Raw genomic sequence first — 17,465 nt, forward strand, 5'->3', positions numbered from 1 at the left:
TGGCAGTCCCAGGAAAGGCTAGAGACTTGCTGAAGGTCACACAGGAAGTCAGGAGCAAGGTGGGAGCAGAGCAATATTAAGTCCCCAGGTCAGCTGCTGGAATGTGCTGATCCTCTGATTAATATGGCATGATTGCTGTAAATGGGCTTATCCCCATCACCAAGTTATAGAGATAAATGGACCTTTGAAAGAATTAGAGCTGCTTAAGTGGCCATACATCACACAATAACAGGGTTCTTCTCATCACTTTTACAGAGATAGAATCTGATCCTTATGGAGAGAAATGTGTCTAATTCCACAGTGGGAAGGCAAAGTTGAGTCCTTTTACATGCAAATATGAAGAAAACTTATCAGCTAGCATTTCCATAGCTGCTGTTGCATATGCAAGAGCTGTGATGATATTTGCAATTCTGTTACTCATCTCTCCCACCTTAATTCTAGGTTGTTTGAAACTCCATGAAGGGGGAGGAGAGAGAAAGCTGTGAATGCACACATTTTACAAAATATCATGCCCAGAAATAGAGAATGTTTTTCAAAATTCGTCTGTGAACAAAATATGTCTTGCAAGATCATAATCAATCACTGCAAGTACCTCATCTGGAAACACAAGTGAATAAAACCATATTGCAAAAACTTCCTATGAGCAACAACGTCTGCAACAAACCAGACCGTGAAGATTTGTGAGGATGCAAAACAAGTCACAATATGTTTCTTGAATTCCTTCCATCCATCTTTTGATAACATCCAGCTCCAAACAGGGGAGTCAGGTGTTGCACCACCCCTCCACTTATTGGCCTGAAAATTGAGCGCGGTGCAGCAAGGAAATATGCTGCCCCAGCTGGCTTTTTTCCCTTTGTCTGTACAAAATATGAAAGAAAAAAATAAACCACCACAACTCCTCCCAGCACTCTTCTAGGAACATATCACTTCCATACTCTCCAATATTAGACTGTACAACTTGAGTCCAATACAGGGAAAATAGAGGGGAGCAATTGTGGGAGTATTTGCTGAAGTGCCCATTGTCCAGACAACTCTCTCGTTACCTGCCGTGCTGAATCCCCTTTTCTGAGCAACTCGAAGAGACAACAAAACACTTTATAGGGCAGCAGGACTGGTGGGTCTGCATATTATGCCATGTCAGGTATGAGACCTTTGTGTTGGTTGAATCTATATTATACCCTTCTGGTCGTACATCATTAACTCAAATAACTTTTGAATTAAAGTCAGCTTCCAAGGGTAAATGAACCAAAACCTTCTCTTTTATTGCTTGTTAGAGCTCTTAGCAGATGAGAACTAAGAATATTCTTTGCTGACAAGGCAGTACATCATTTCAAGATTAAGTGTAACACTGAATAACCACCATTACTGTTGCTACTTAACAGTAATCTCTGTTTCCCTATAATTTTATTTATTGATGTAATTTCACTTCAGTGTTGAGTGTTCAACTTTTTTTTCAAAGTTGGTTTTCTAGAAAAAGCATACTTTTCTTAATTCCTTCTTCAAAATTTTAATACTTTCAGTTAATAAAATGTGAGCACTTTTATTGCTCTTAATTTTACAGAAAAGTCACTGAATTGTATGTCTTTGTCAGATGGACATGTATGTGTCCAAAATTAGTCTAATGGACTCACTGGAGGATGCCTGATGTTTTAAATTAGTAAAATTAAACACATGCTGCTATCATATTCTTCAAAACTTTGTAAAGTTAAATCTGTGGCTGCTGAGGACACTTGATTAATAACAAAGATTGAACTAGATCAGACCAAAATTGTGTTTGGTATCATGTTATATTTATTAGCCCTTCACCAGTTTCACTTCCTTCTTCATGAGGTTTAAGAAAAGACTTAAAAAGCACAAATCAGCACTTCTGGATTTTAAGAATAAATGATGTAAATTATGCGAAGTGCCAGTACACTGTGATTCAGGCACAGTCTGATTGAAACATTATGAACCCACTGTTCTGCATTTCAAGCACTGGCTGCACTGGTAGAATGATGATACCAGTTCCTGCATTCATAGTGTATAAGGTACCACACTTGGGGCACAAGAGATACATGTTTGTGTTAAGCAATTGAATTAAATGCATCCATTCACGGATAATGCACTTGTTTCTGTAATCATCTACACTCTAAGGCAGATGGAAATAGTAAATTTTCATAAACACTTGAGACAGTGGATTTTAAATTCAAGGAACCAGTCCTGAACTGCCACAAGTGAAGAGCCATATTCAAACCTATTCATCACCTGTCCCAAAAATCAGACTGAGCTTGGTGGTCCCTCCTTGCCCATTTGGTGAAATACTTAATTCAAATGCTGAATAGACTTAAATATCAGTTTCCAAAGATGTTGTAAGCCTACAAAGCTGCCTAACAACTAATGGCATTTCCCCCCCAAGACTTTTTCTTGTTTTATTTTGAAGATAGATGGGAGGGAAGCAAAAGGAAATGCTCCATACTCTTCATCTCAAGCAAGAAATGCCACTGATTTGTGGTAGGAAGCAGAGAGAATAAGATAAGGAAGTCACAGTTTAATACAAAGAGATGGTTACAGAGATGATGTTTAAAACCCAAAAGAATGAGGACAAACCAAACATTGCCAAAAATAGAAAAATACCTACCTTTGCCAGTGATGTTCCCCCTTAAGTGCATAACTAAACTACAGGTACAGTGGTGCCTTTCATTCCCAGGCCAGCAGCTCTGCTGGTGTAAAAATGTGATTGCTTGTGAAATGTAATTGATTTTTCTAAAGGTCTGAAAGTCTGTTGTTCCTTTAAATTATTGATGGGTGCCCTTGGATTACTGTGTGCACGCTGCTATCCTTGATACTGGCTAGGCTGAAAAATGGGGCTGATTATCTCTGCATCTAAATGATTCTGCTTGATTAGGTCACTTGTCCCTGTTGGCACCTTGCAGGAGCTTTGGGTGGTCTCCCCCCTCCCCTCTCCCAGCTCCAGCTTCACTAATGATGTTCTGGTTTCATAAATTCTCCCACAAGTTTTAAACAGAAAAGACCTAATTGTATCCTGACACAAAGACTGATGCAAAGTGCTCAGTTACCTGTCTTATCTGACTCAGAGGAACCCAAATAGGGAAAACATCCCTGTGCACCTGTGAGTGCATCTCAGTTTGTTCTACCCGGAAACACATCAAGTGCAGGACCTGCTTTTTGTTCAAGAAGAAATTATTTGATGCGAAAACTATGTAACCGATAATTTCTATTTGCAAAGCAATTAACAGTATTAATCACCCAGTACTGCTACAAATCACTCTCAGAGAATGGGTAGCACCACTCTGCTGGCATAAGAGGAATTTGGAGGATATGAGGAGGATGCTGGGGAAACAATTTCTCCTAGTCCTTGTGCCATCCCCCATTTTCAGTCTCCCTGTTCAGATCTGATAGATATTGATGGAGCATTGTGGAATTCCTCCATTCTGAAGATGGAGGGTTGATTCTGCAAATCAGATGTCTCCAATTATTCATGCATGTGTTGGCTCTGTTCACACTCCTCTGTGCTGATGACGATACTGCCACTTCCCTGTGCTCTGCTTGAAGTTCACCAAGAGGTGACAACCCAGGCACTAAATATCAAACTACACTGGAACAGGTTTACAGACAAAATCACAAGCTTATTGCAGGAAGGCTGGTAGTACATAGACCTTCCACCACTGGAAATCAACGTGAAGGAAGCCTGGTCAGTAGCTACAGTGTTAACCTGCTATCAAGTCTTCCATTTCTCTTAATAAACACAAGATCCTGTCCTAATTTTCTTTCCACATGTTGGCATTTCAAATGCGTTGATTACAAAGGTCAGCTATGTTTGGAGAAAAACAGTTTAATTGATTTTATTATTGCAGAAAAATAGAATAAACAATTGCACTTTTATTTTGCAGATAAAAACCAAAATTAATGGTTGCATATAGCTGAATTAAGCACTTAAAAGTTCAGTCACTACAGAATGCTGACAGTGTAAGCTTAGATCAATACAGAAACAATTTGCACTTCAGGAGCACTGGCTCTGGCTATTAACTAGTAATTATACCAAGTTTGCTGTTAAATTGCTTTAACTGTTTCCAAGGTGTAACTGAACTATGGCAAAACTTCTTAACACTGTCAGAGTGGGAACTCACATCAACCTTGTACAGTCTTAGCTATGACTGGTCAGAACTGTTCATTCCATTTAATCTTCCACTCCCCACACCTACTGCAAACTTCCTTTCATTTCACATTCTGGGTCTTCTGCACACTGCAAGTGTGAAGATGCTTCTCCTGGGTAAGAGGCTGCAGCCAGCACTGGCCACTACTCAGTCCCACACTGACTCTGAAATATTACAGGAATTGGTAATGCTTTTCCAATATTTTCACAAGTTGTAGGGAATGGCAACTAAACCTTGGACTTCATCTCAAGACTAGAATTGCTATTCTTCCAAGAAAACAAAGTCTAGAGCTTGGATTTGGCTCACTGAAGGAAACAAATGTTTTCCTCAGTTAGTAAATGAAGTTCCCAAACAATTATGCGAAGATAAAAATATTGCAATTTTACTTATAAGCAAAAGCAAGGTTTAAAATCCCTTCACTTTGAATTCCCTTTTGTAGCCTGTATTTCTCCTACAATAGCTGCTGAAACTAATCCCCTTTGTTCAGAAAAAACTAGTTCCTCCTTTGGATATTACCCATGTGGTGATGAAAAATGGAAAAACAAAGGTATGTTGAAGACAAACAACAGCAGAGCAATGTGTGGGGAAATCTGTTATTAATCAGTTGGACCAGCAAGACTAGGAAAAAGAGAACTAACTGCCTATCCCAGAACATGCTCTCTGTCCCCTGTGCCTGGTTTTAGCAAAAATGCATTGTCACACTAATGGGTTTCAATATTCAGGGCACCTGAAAGTAACTGCAGTTTGTTTTATTAATGTATAAGTCAATGTGGACCAAAGACTCACCTGAGTGTATTACTGCATGTTCACACTATCATCATCCTAATTAATGCCTCCTGCTGTGGGCTTCACCTCCCTCTGCTTTCCACAATACTCCAATGCAAACAGCAGCCAACACTTTATCAATAGAACATCCACATTCAAAAGCAGAAAAATAATTCTGCTGATTATCTGCATAGGTATATATTTGGCTTGTCTAAAAAAAGCAAAACTGATGAGAAGAAACAATCTCAACACTTTATAGACACCGGGTCCCTCACCCACATCTCCCTTCAGCTGATGTGTTAACATTACCCACCAGTGCACACAGCTTTTTGACAGCTTGTTAAGACCAGCTTTAAACAGACAGAGGTAGCATAAGACAAACTGATTGAGTGAATATGGCTGAATTAAGCACTACAAAAATTCATCTGCAGTTATTTTTTAGCTATATAAAAAAGCCTTGGTCATCTGTTTGCTGAAAGGGGAAAAGAGCTTCAGCCCAGTTGCAGTTTTTGATCAGCCTGGTTTAGTTGCCAAACATATTATTTGGAGATGAGGTTGAAAAGAAGAAATCACAAGGCGAGCTCTCATAACACAGCCCAGCTTAGCTAATAATGTGATGATAATTTTAAGAGTAAGATGGTTCTTTACACATGAGAGAGATGATTTTTAAGGATAAGCACATTACTGACCTGGGTTCCTCAACTTAGGAGACTTTCCCTATACCACCAACAGCAGGAGAGAGTCACAAACTATACAATGACAACTTAAGTGTGTGTGTTATGCTGTGCTCATATAGCCCAGGACAAATTCACACATTCAGATCAAGAGGCCGAGTTATCCAGGGGGTGATGTGGTGTACACTGCTCCCAGTTCCTCTTCTAGCTGAGAAGTCACTTAAAAATCAGTGTGACACTATTTTTGCACTTAGACCAATCCCACAAGCTGTACTCTCAAATATCATCACAAACATTTTTCTTCTCAGACTTTTCCTTTGCAGAGAGCCCAATATTCTCTGCAAGTCACTGTCAAAATTGTATAGTGGCATCTTCTATATCTCCTCAGTATTGCCAGCCTGCCCTCAAAAGAAAGAAGAGAGCACAGGCTCCTAGCAATCCCCCCTGGAATCCTTTGATGCAAAGAAGGAGAACACATTTTAAATGCCTATTGCAACTCAGGATGGGCAGTGAGTGCCATGTTTATCCTACAAACTGCACAGCAAGGCAGGTTTGTGTTGTTTTTATGTCAAAGCATAAAATTCTTAGGTAGGCAGCTAATCTGTTGCCCACAGATATGTACCAAGAATTTAATAGTCACAAGCACCATTAAAAAAAAAGTTACCAATGCAATTTATATTTTTAAGATCTATCATTGAAAAGTTTTCCTATCATGGCTGCAATTTGATGACTAGGGAATGTGAAATCACAGCCTTCAAATATAATTCAGAAACTATTTTTGCAAACTAAGATAAATGTATTGAACCTCAAAATACTTTACATGATGTAAAATTTTATGATGTGCAATCAGTTCCAAGATTGCACAAACATAATGATGGAAGTGGAAAATTAGTAGGCAGGGTGATATTTTTTCATTAAAGCCACTACAACATAAGAAAAAAGTAGATAAACTTTGGTAAACAAACTCATATTCACATCCAAACCTACCACTTGGCTTAATAAAAATTTTACCTCTTTCTCTCTTGGGCTACGACACTAAACTAAATCTACCATGCCACTAAAACAAAATAATGATGGGCACTTTGTTTTAAGGTAAAAAGTACAAACTTCACCATTATTGACTCAGCAGCAGTCAATGCTCAGTAGCACAACCAGCACTAATCACTTCTGGAGGTTTAGACCCACATTCAAGGATAGTCAACTTCCCAAAAAGCCAAAAAATTTATCACAGTTATGCATGAAAATAACCCAAGATTCTGAGCTGTAACCTAATCATTGGCTCATTTGAAAATATTAATTCTGGAGAACAGTTTTGCACAGATGAAATTCAGAAGAGAACTGACCTTCCCTGATAGATCTAAACAGAAAAGTTCTCTCAAGTTCTCTAAGAAAAAGAACTCAGAGGAATCCAAGAGGGTTTAGGAGCTCTGACCTGTCTCTAGGTCTCAAAGTAAAAAACAGTGCATTTCCCCTCTTGTTTCAATAAGGATATTGTAAAGTCAGCTTCCTTGTTCACATCAAGTCCCATCTAATCCAATTAATCCAGACCTACTTTAGCAATCCAATCCCTAAGGGATCATGGACCAAGAGAGCAAAGGAGGTACAAGTCAGAACTGTGACTGGTGAAGCTACTTAGGGAAGTCTGCTATGTTTGAAAACTAAAGAGGATCTAAAATAATAAAATAAAACACCACAGATAGGCTCCAACTTAACCTGATCTTAACCATTTAAAATAAGTTTGTTTTTTTATCCAACTATTTCCACAGATAGATATCACTGTATCCAGAAGTAGACAAACAGGACCTACTTGTCAGCATCTGTAGTCACTTATTTCCTCTAGTCATATTTATTTCCTGAGTGCCACATTTGAGCATAATGGATATAATGAAGAGTCCTTACACAAATTTTGTACAATTTCTACCAGTCAGTCTCCAAGCCAGAGGAAGGCAAAACAAGACAAAGCCACTATATGTCACTGATACCCAGTTTAAAAAAAAAAAGCCACCTCCAGTGCCACAAAAAATTCCTGCCATTTTAGTCAAGTCCTCAGGATGGACCAATAACCACACAGGTGAGCTCAGCAGGCATCCATCAACCCAAACTTGGCAGTCAGAAAAGGCTCCTTACTATTTCACTGCTAAATGGAAGTAGAGGACACAAATTTCATGTGAGAAGACATCTGCTTTGCCACTTCCAGGTCTGACTGACTGGCATCCTTGTGTTCAGGTAGATTTCCTCAGGGTGACAGAAACCACTCACAGAAGCTGTAGGACAAGTGTGAAGGACACAGACAAGCAAGAGAACAGAACTGCAGAGCTCAAAATCAGAGTTTGCTGGTTCCCAGTTCTCAAGTGGGCTGAAAGATGAGAAAAATCCCAACAGTCAGAGCCAAACTCTACGAGGCATAAGCCAGAAAGTGAAGTCATGGTGTTGTTTCTCACTCTGGGATGCTGGACATGACTGTGATGCCCTTGGCCCCACAGGGCACTCCCCTAGATGATGTACAGAGTGCTGCAGGGATAATCAGCACCACGAGGTTGAACGTTAGCTTGAACTGCTTGCTGTGGAATGCTTCATGTTGCCTTAATATCTGGATCTGAAGAGGTTACAAACTAAATCTCATTGCACAGCTGTTTTAGCCCATATCTATGCTTGAGGCCATCTTCTAAGAATATTCAACTCTGATTAAATCCCTTCTTTTGCCACTGATTTTTACATCCCCCTAAAAATTCTGCATCTCCTAGCTCTTGTGTCAATTATTTTGACTGACAATACTGAAGCCAGAGAAATCAGAAAATTCTCTCATTCTGAACTTTTAAATCCATTTAGTCTGAGAAAAATTTCAGAATAGTTATAACTTTCTGAAAATTGTAACACACACTTTCCAAGCAGAAATGCCTGAGACATTCATGAAAAATAAAAGCAAATAAACTGTCAAATATGCCAGTTTCTTGAGCTGATTTTTTTTTCCCTTAGAAACATGACCAGAAAGTTCAAACCCAAGATTGCTAAGCTGATAAGAACCCCAAATCCTATCTACTAAATACTATAAATTGGACACTTACTTGGGCTACAAAGATAAAAAAAAAAAAAAGAGATTTTAGACAAGACCGATTGGCTTCGCAAACTAAAACCCTTCCTTTACATGAAATAAATTATTTGATAAAGGATTAAGTTGTTTACCAAGGAGTAAGCACTTGCCTTCAGCACTTCTCATCTGCCGAGGCTGTGGCAGCGCAGCAGAGCTGGCCAGCTCAGCGGGCACACACTCCGAGGATGCCACCTACACACCCCAGCACCCCCCCAGCTGGGCTTCTGTCTCATCCCCAGAGTGCTGGGCTGGGGCTGCAAGGTCCCTGCTCTGTCCTTATGGTGTTTGTAGCTTTCCTGGCACCAGGAGTTACACAGGGAATGCAACTCCTTTCTTTTTAGCAGGATCTCAGCCTTTTTTGTTATCAAATGCAAAGAGGCAACCACACGCACCACGATGTTTTCCAGCAGCAAAACACTTCTTGCCTGCCCACCCTCTCTCCCATGGCATTGGGAGAGAGGGAACCTGGGATTTCCCCTTGCTGCTTCTTTTAACCTGTGCAATCCTTGACTACTGAAAATCAATATTAATTCAAAAATATCTGCTAGGGACAGGGGGAAGAGGCAATATGCAGAACTACCAGCTCTTACCATTTTATGTCAGCTTCCCAAAGGCTTGGCAATCCCCAAAATGTCCCAAACCCAGGAACCATGTGACTGAGTCACACCTTTTAAAAAAAACAAGAATAAACTGCAAATTATTGCACAACGCTTGCAAACAGAGCTTAGCCTCGAATACTGTTGGGAAAATAACACAGTTTTTTTAAGGACTGGGGAGGGACTTTATTCCTGGCCTTTCATTGTTGGAACTGGCAGTGATGAAGTTACTTTTTTTCTGGCTGTGAATCTCTTTACAAAGAGCAGATAATAGGTGCATTTTGTTTGTTTTGCTCTACAAGCTTTTCTTCTGGCTGGAGAAAGTGCACCTGTTTAGGTCTGTGTTGTTCTTCTGATTTTTATTATGCTGAACTAAACAGAGGCAATCCTATGTCTGCATATGTGTGCCCTATAACTCTGCATATCAGGGAAAATCATCTCTAGGAAGAGATGCCCCATAAGGGCCCAGCATAAATAAATCTCCACGACGGGCAGATAATTTTAGGTGATATTTAGGACCTTGCCTACATGCTGCAAATTTACAAAACCAGCAAGGCAAGCTCAGGAGGAGGAAGATTGTGTCTGGATTCCCCAGAGGGAGTAAACTTGTGGAGACAGAATAATTCATTCACACCTCTTCCTTACTCCCTACCATTGACAACTCGCCAAAATCACAAATCCCGGGGAGCTACTGCCAAGTTGCTCTTTCTTGGGAACAATTCTCATGGTGGCTGTGGGACAAGCAGCCCTCCTTCCCTGGTGCCAGCCCACCCAGCTGCTTGGAGAGAATACAATGTGTGACAAGCCTAAGCAGGGTGCCACAGACTGCTCTCCAGTTAGGGAGCTGTGTCTGTAAGACAGACTGTCTCCCTGGGCTTTCTCCAAGGATTCCTGGCTCCGTACCACCCGCCTCTGCGGAACGTGGTTGTCGCCTGTCAGCTGTGACATTAGCACAGAGACTGGCCTGTTTCCAGCCTGCAGCGTGCCATGCTCTCTCTGCTCCACTCTGATAGGAGCCTTTCTCTTGCCCAACACCAAGAAGGCTGGAACACAACGCTCAAAGCCAGCCTGCAGTTCCTACACGGGTTGTGCTCCAACTCGCTAGAGCATGCGAGAGCCACAGACACCAAACAACTTCTCCCCGCTCAGGCAACTCCACTTGCCTGCTCCAACTCCCAGCTATTCTTCCCAAAATTGCTTTCAACAGCATCAAATCCTTCAGAAGCACAATGGGGGTCCACCTGCAACACCACATCTGTAGGGAAGCATAACTCCAAAAGTCTCTGGAAAGAAGAGACGCTAGGAATGTTAATGAGCTGCACTGGAGATCACCTCCCCCTCCTGGATAGGAGTGAGCACGAGTGGCATGAACAAACTGGAGCACTTAGAGGGCCTGCAGTGGTTAGTTTGGCTGAATTAATTGTGGGGCTTCTCACAGATGTGTGTTATAAATGAAGTCCATGAGTGATGTAATACCCCCAAAGTATTACAAATTACCCCCAAAGTCGAGGGTGAAACCAGCAGCAGGACACAGCTTCCCAGCAATGCCATGGACTGCACTGGGTTGTGCACGTCACAACACTCTGCAGCTACTGAGCTAAAACACAACACTGCAGGGGTTTGACGTTGCATAAAAGATTTCAGAGAGCACCACACTGCAATGACTTGTTCCATAACTCATGCCAATGCTACAGCAACTTCCCCACAGAGTCCATGGAGTCCCTGCCTGGAAATGAGATTATTCCAAGAAGGAATATATATCCCCAGTCTTGTCCAATTGTTTTTTCAGTTTGTCCACTGCATAAGGTGTCTTCTGAAGCCCAAGAAAAAACCTGATGCTAAATAAGTGAAGCCAGAACTTTGCTTTTAATATATAGAACCTCTGGAGTTTCCTACCATAAAAGAGCAAATATTCACATGACTGTGTCATCACTGTTGTGTTTTCATGGCAGCAGAGTGCACTTGCACTGCAGTTGAGGGATTAGGAATTGCACACTCAAACCAGTAAGAACTCTCAGATCACAAATGCAGATTTCTGCATTTGTGCAGATCTCAGCTGTCTAGTGAGAGAAACTGGTGTGCTGACACTCAGAAATAACATCTCAGTACCAGCTTCCCACTCTCCGCTGTAAAGCACGAACACTCCTATGGCTTTTTATGGGCAGCACAAGACACCAGTCAGTCTGTAAGATTTGCACTAACAGAGCCAAGTGAGCTATTCCCACACCCAAAGGCACATGAAAATTACAGATAATTTGATGGCTGAGTATTGGCCACACCAGAGGAGAGCAGCATTTCAGGTCACACTCCTGCCAGCTCACCCAGCTAGCCAGAACTCTGGCGTCACCTTCCAGTCCATGAATTTTCATGCATCTTCTCTCCAAATCAGAAGACTACTCAGGTGCAAAAGCCTCCAAGATCCCTTCTAACAAAGAAAAGTCACTCTTTGATTGGTTAGATTTGTTGGATGTTGGCTGAGAAGGAAAAAACCCCATGCTGGAAAATTAAGGTAGAGGATACGAGAGTCATAATTAGAAAAATTATGAACAGAGGATCAGAGATATTACCCTAGGCTGACATGATCACCTACAGATATACTAATTACATAAATTAGGAAATCAAACCTGTGACCAACAGGGCATGAGGGTCAGGCAAGTCAGTTCCTGCACAGAACATGTCAAGTACCCAAAGACTATCTTTTTTGTTGTTGTTATTTAACATAAAGATGTTTTGGCTCCAGAGAATCAGGTGCAGTCCATGATACTGCAGTGAGATAAAGCCTATGACAAATATGCTTAGAAAATCTCAAATTGAAAGAAAGAAAAAAATCCAGTGTCACCCGTGCATATTTCCCTGCTGCTTTTCCCATGTGTTAATAGATAGGGATTGACTTTGTGAAATTGCTGCAGCAAGCTGAGAATGATGTATGAAGTGAGAAATTCTGCCCAATGCACAGAGAATATGGATGTGCTATGTTACTTGCTGTGCACTGCACAGACACACAATATTCATCTCAGTCAGAGCAGCAGCCAGTAAAGCCTTCAAAGCCCAAAAGTTGTGCGCACCTGATGCAAAAGCCCAGCAAAGCTGATGGCTCATTTCCCATGGTGTGCCCTGAGAGCAAAAGGAACAGGTGGGCAAATGGATGCAATAACAAGAGGTGAGGGGGGACAGGGGGTACCAGAGGGCAGAAGGGGGGAATCAAAACCCAGAATCAAGAGTATAAGTAGCTCTGTAAGGATCAAGTCTCATCATTACAAACACAATATGTGTGTGGAGATGCACAGGAGGGATGAAGCTCCAGCAGCACAAGTCCAGCCCAGCTGTGTACATGGAGAGTGTGGGGAACAGAGATCTGAGCAGCAGCACTGGCAGGGCTGGAAGGGGGTGTATGTGGCAGGACAATCATACTACACTAACCCAGAGGGCGTGCATGAACATTGGCAGTGACTTTGAAGAATACCTCATTTACTTCCTAAGCCACTAAATAGCTACTTGTTGCCCTTAGACACTGACCATATATTTGGCAGTACACAAGAGAACACTGGAAAGGCATGAGGAGGATAACAGCTGCATCCCGCTGTCCATACTGACCTACAGCCAACCTTCCTTGCCTCAGTCACAGAAGTGAGAAGTCCCTTTGCAAATCCATGCTGAAGTACCTCCTTTTTCAGGACCCATAGAAAATATCAAGAGATATAAAAAGAAAAATCACATCCTCCCTTTTTTGATCCTGCATATGCAGGACATACCCTTTGTGTCTTTGTGCGTATGTGTGAGTCTTTATGTGACCCTGGGAGCATGCTGTGATTCTGTGCTTAGTGCCATAGGCTACCTGACCTGCATTTCAAAGAAACAAAATAGTTTTGTCATTCCAGAAACTCCACTCATTATATAACACTACACTCACAGCAATCTGTGAGCAGCTCAGCTCCCAGGGAAGATGGAAAAATCAGTGGTGCTATACAACTGATATGCTGCTTGCTGGTGATGCTAAAATTCTTGTGGAAAACCAAATAGCAAGACATGCTGAGCAAAACAAACCCAAAACAAACAACCAACAAAACAAAAACATTATAGAAATTCTGCATATCTGCTCTAAATAATGCTAGAAACAAGTAAAAGCTACAGTAAGGAGTTTATTTTAATGGTCATTGTGCTAATAAACTACATTTTGAATTCTCCCTTCCAAAAACAGCCTATACTACACTTCATCTTCTGATAAGAATTCCCAGTCCTCCAGCATTTCTGTGAGACCTTCACAGAAGCATTAGCCTGCAATATGGACCCTTTGGGTACATCCTTCCTTCCAGCAGCTTCCTCCCTCCCTCTCCATCCACACTAGTTGCTGTCTCAGAATGGCATCTGCTCCAAATTCCTGGCACTGCTGAGCACACTCAGACACCACAGACACCCTCTTCTCCTGCCCAACCTCTCCCCATGGGCTTCAGATGGAGCAACTGCTTAACACTTCCAAAAAATACTCAAGCTGACAATGTAGACTTCATAAGAATACTCCTCTAAAGCCACTTAAATATACTTTAATGAATCTTTTTAAGGAAAGGAACTTGTCCAAACTTCTCTGCACACTCTGTGCACCATCCCCTTCCCCTGCAGCCTCACCAGGTGCAATCAAGATACTGTCTGAAAATTAATCCCCCATTGACTGGCTTGCAGGGAACAAGCATGATTAATTTTTTTTAATAGCTCAAGGTATTATGTAAAGGAATGCTAAATTATTTTCAGGATAAAAGGAACGCAAGTTAATACCTATTTTCTTTCTCCACATTTCTGCATCCTGCACATTCTTATGATCTTTATGACTTTCATATAGCAGTTGTCACAAACTTCTCTGGGGAAAGAACACAACCAAGGAATTTCCTTGGTTGGAGATTTAGTATTAATATTTCAGGTGTGTTCATTCCAGGATTTGAAGACAGACCTAAAAATCTCTGGTCCCAAAGCAAAACTGAAGCTAGGGGTTTAAAATAGGAGTGTTGGGGCTAAGAAATTTCTTTTCCTTCATTTTTCAAAATCTTATGTAAATTGGTAATAACCCCATACTGAGGAATATAATTGGCTACAGTCTGTTGGGAATATGTGCAAAGTACAAATTGACAGAATTCTACTGTTTCCTCTCTGGACTTTCAGATCAGCACATTCATCTCATCCTCTTCCCTCTCTAATTGTTGTGCAATGGCAGCATGTCTTGAAGCAATGCCAGAGAAATGGCACGTGCATTTCCATGGCAAGTGAAGCAAATCCCTGACATGTAACTACAAAATACTCAGGAATCCATTAAGAGCAAAAAAAATACCCAATAAAAAATGTAGATAGCAGCAGTTCTTCATGTTGACAGAGCCTAAAGTTAAAAACTGGAATTCTAGATTAACTGCACAGAACCTACACATAGAAATGAATAGCTAAAGAGGACAGAGCCTCATCCTGTTTTTTATAACAGTTACTGCCAGCCATCCACTAGCAGCAGTGATAGCCAAAGCCACAAGTTCTTAAACAGAACTTTCTCATCTTGGAATTGTCTCATTTTCCTTACAGGGCTAATTCAACAGGTTACAGCAAACTGGCCCCATCTTGAATGAAAGCAAGCAAATACCAGCTTAATTAACAACACATACTGTTACCCCTGCTCATCTAACTTCCCACAGTCCAACAGCAGCTTTGACAGGTTTTCATAACAATAAAATGCAATAAATGAATTTAAGTCCTAAAGGACTCTAAGTTGCAATGTCAGAAAGCCACGGAAGATAAATGATGTCTTAACTAATTTTATGATTTATTATTCCCCCAACTTCACTCATCTTGTGATGAGGAGAACTCATTTTTCTATTTGGCAGATAGCTATGTCAACCCTGCTAATAGCTACCATTACCATCACATAAATATGTTTGTGAAAACAAGTGTAGTTTCGATCTGACACTGACCTCAGCACTTCAGTTTTATTACAAGCACAAGATCTGTCAGTAACAAAAATTGATGCACTTAACCAGAGATTCTGCTTGTCTGCCACAAGCATTTTATTCATTTTTCTTTTCCAAAAGTTCATCTTTAAGCAAGTCCAGATTCATGGTTTAAATTACTGTCTTGACACATCATCTGTTGCTTTGTAAATCCGTACAAAGAACATAATTTCCACAGTCTTTAGAAGATAAAGGATTGCTGTTAGCCATCACTGGGGGCACTGTACAGATCTGAATTTAACATGAGCTGTGTAAACCTAAGTGAACTTAAAACTTGGCATTTGAAAGATTTCCTCAGCAAACATTCAAGCTAAGAATAACCTGAATAACTCCATTTAATACTAATAAGATGTTTTTACATGTCAGGACTCCAGAGAAGAATTTTAGGGTGAGACTTCCCAAACCTCAACTGTTTTGTCTGAAATTGGGGATTTCTAACATTTAGTGGGAGCAGGTTTATGTCAGCAGTTAGCAAATACTGGAGTTCTGTCCACTCTGTCACTTGAAGTGTATCTTCTAGTTACCCGAAATGACACAAAATATTCCAATGTCTCAGAAAGTATTTTCTAGGGGAATGAGTTACTTGTGTTGTTCCTATGGGGTTTTGATGTAACATGGGCAGAGCTGAGCTTGACTGTGGAACATGCTCTTGGAGGATACGGGGCATTCTACCTCAACTCAAATCCACCCCATCTTTCCAGAGTTGCTAGTTAGAGTTGTTAGAAAAAAACCTGGCAGCAAATCAGATTGGTTGTTTTCTCAAGAGGCTACATGTGTCTTAAAATGCTTATAATTTTTATGCCTCAGAGAGAAGTTTTAGTACATCTTTTCCATTTAAATGAGTATAACCAAAATATAAAACAACACATGGCTTTGTTTAAACAATTTTGTGTTTTACAGGGTGCACTTCCCTGGGCTGTGTTTTCAAGGTATATCTATGTGAACCATTTACTAGCTTTTTCAAATCAATATTAAAACATCCTAATCTTCCACCTGGCTCAGAAGTTGATGTGAGCTGCCTACCAACAGAAGAGACATCAAGAGACTAAAGAATGGAACACAACAGCCAAAGTCTCATATTCACTATCATCTCTGTATGACATTCTCTAAAGCCAAAGGAAGCAGCTAACCACTGAAAACAGCATTTTTTTTTAATGAAGGTATATTAAATTCACCATATGTACATGCAAGCCAGTGTGTAAGTGGGTGATTAACTGCTTTGTGCTAGATTCTGAAGTTTGTACAAAGAATTTTGTCTTTCCAGTTGCTGTGCAATCTATCCTGATTTACTCTGTCATAAACACCTGCTGTTCAGACAATTGCATTTAAGATGGGCTTAAACATCATAGCACTGGGCTAAAACACCATAATGGCAGTCTTAAATTGGAGCCTGAGCTGGGCCTAGGGAAAATGTCATACCATTGGGAGACACATGATCTCGGGGTCTGGAGAGAGATGGGACTGAGGAGAACTGCAGCTCCGGGATTGCTGTCTGGAGCAGCCACTCTGCAGTGCAGTGAACCTCAAGAGATGGAGCAAGGACTGATGTCCCAGCATGGGGTAACAAAATAATGCCTGAAGTATGAAAATGTGTGTACATTTACACTTAAATAAACTCAGTAGGTAAATTAGGGTGAAAAGCATAACCCGTCTGCATGACAATGAATTGCAGAAGTCCTTTTAGCCTCCAGGACTTGGCATCTCCAGAGTCAATGGACAGGTTAGCTCTAGTTGGGCAGGGACATCTTTTCTATCTTATCACTCTCACAGACCCACTTGAGGATCATGACAGACAGCTGATGACAAGTACCCAATGCAACAACTTCTCCTCAAAAGAAAAAGGCACCCTCTCACCTGCCAGGCTCCACAGGGGTCTGTTGTAGCAGCTCTGACATCTCTAGTCCCTGTACCCACACTTCACTTGGACTGAGCAGCACATCCATTCTGTTCTTCTCTCATGAAAGATTTGTTGTTGTCTTGCACAGCAGAGGTTGTGTTAAGTCCAGACTGATTTTTATTGCAACATCACCTTGCTGAATGAAAAATCTTCCATTGCATATTTTATTAAAAATAGTATTAACATCCATCGCAGAAACACAGGGCTGGTTGACACCTCCTATGTGAAGCTGATTCATGTTTGTGGTAAAGCTGGGTAGGGTCCAGATGACTCAGTCAGCTAAGTTACTGCACTGCCAGTTTAATATTTT

This window comes from Lepidothrix coronata, unplaced genomic scaffold, assembly GCF_001604755.1.
Source record: "Lepidothrix coronata isolate B3197 unplaced genomic scaffold, Lepidothrix_coronata-1.0 Scaffold41, whole genome shotgun sequence".
In the NCBI taxonomy this organism is placed as follows: Eukaryota; Metazoa; Chordata; class Aves; order Passeriformes; family Pipridae; genus Lepidothrix; species Lepidothrix coronata.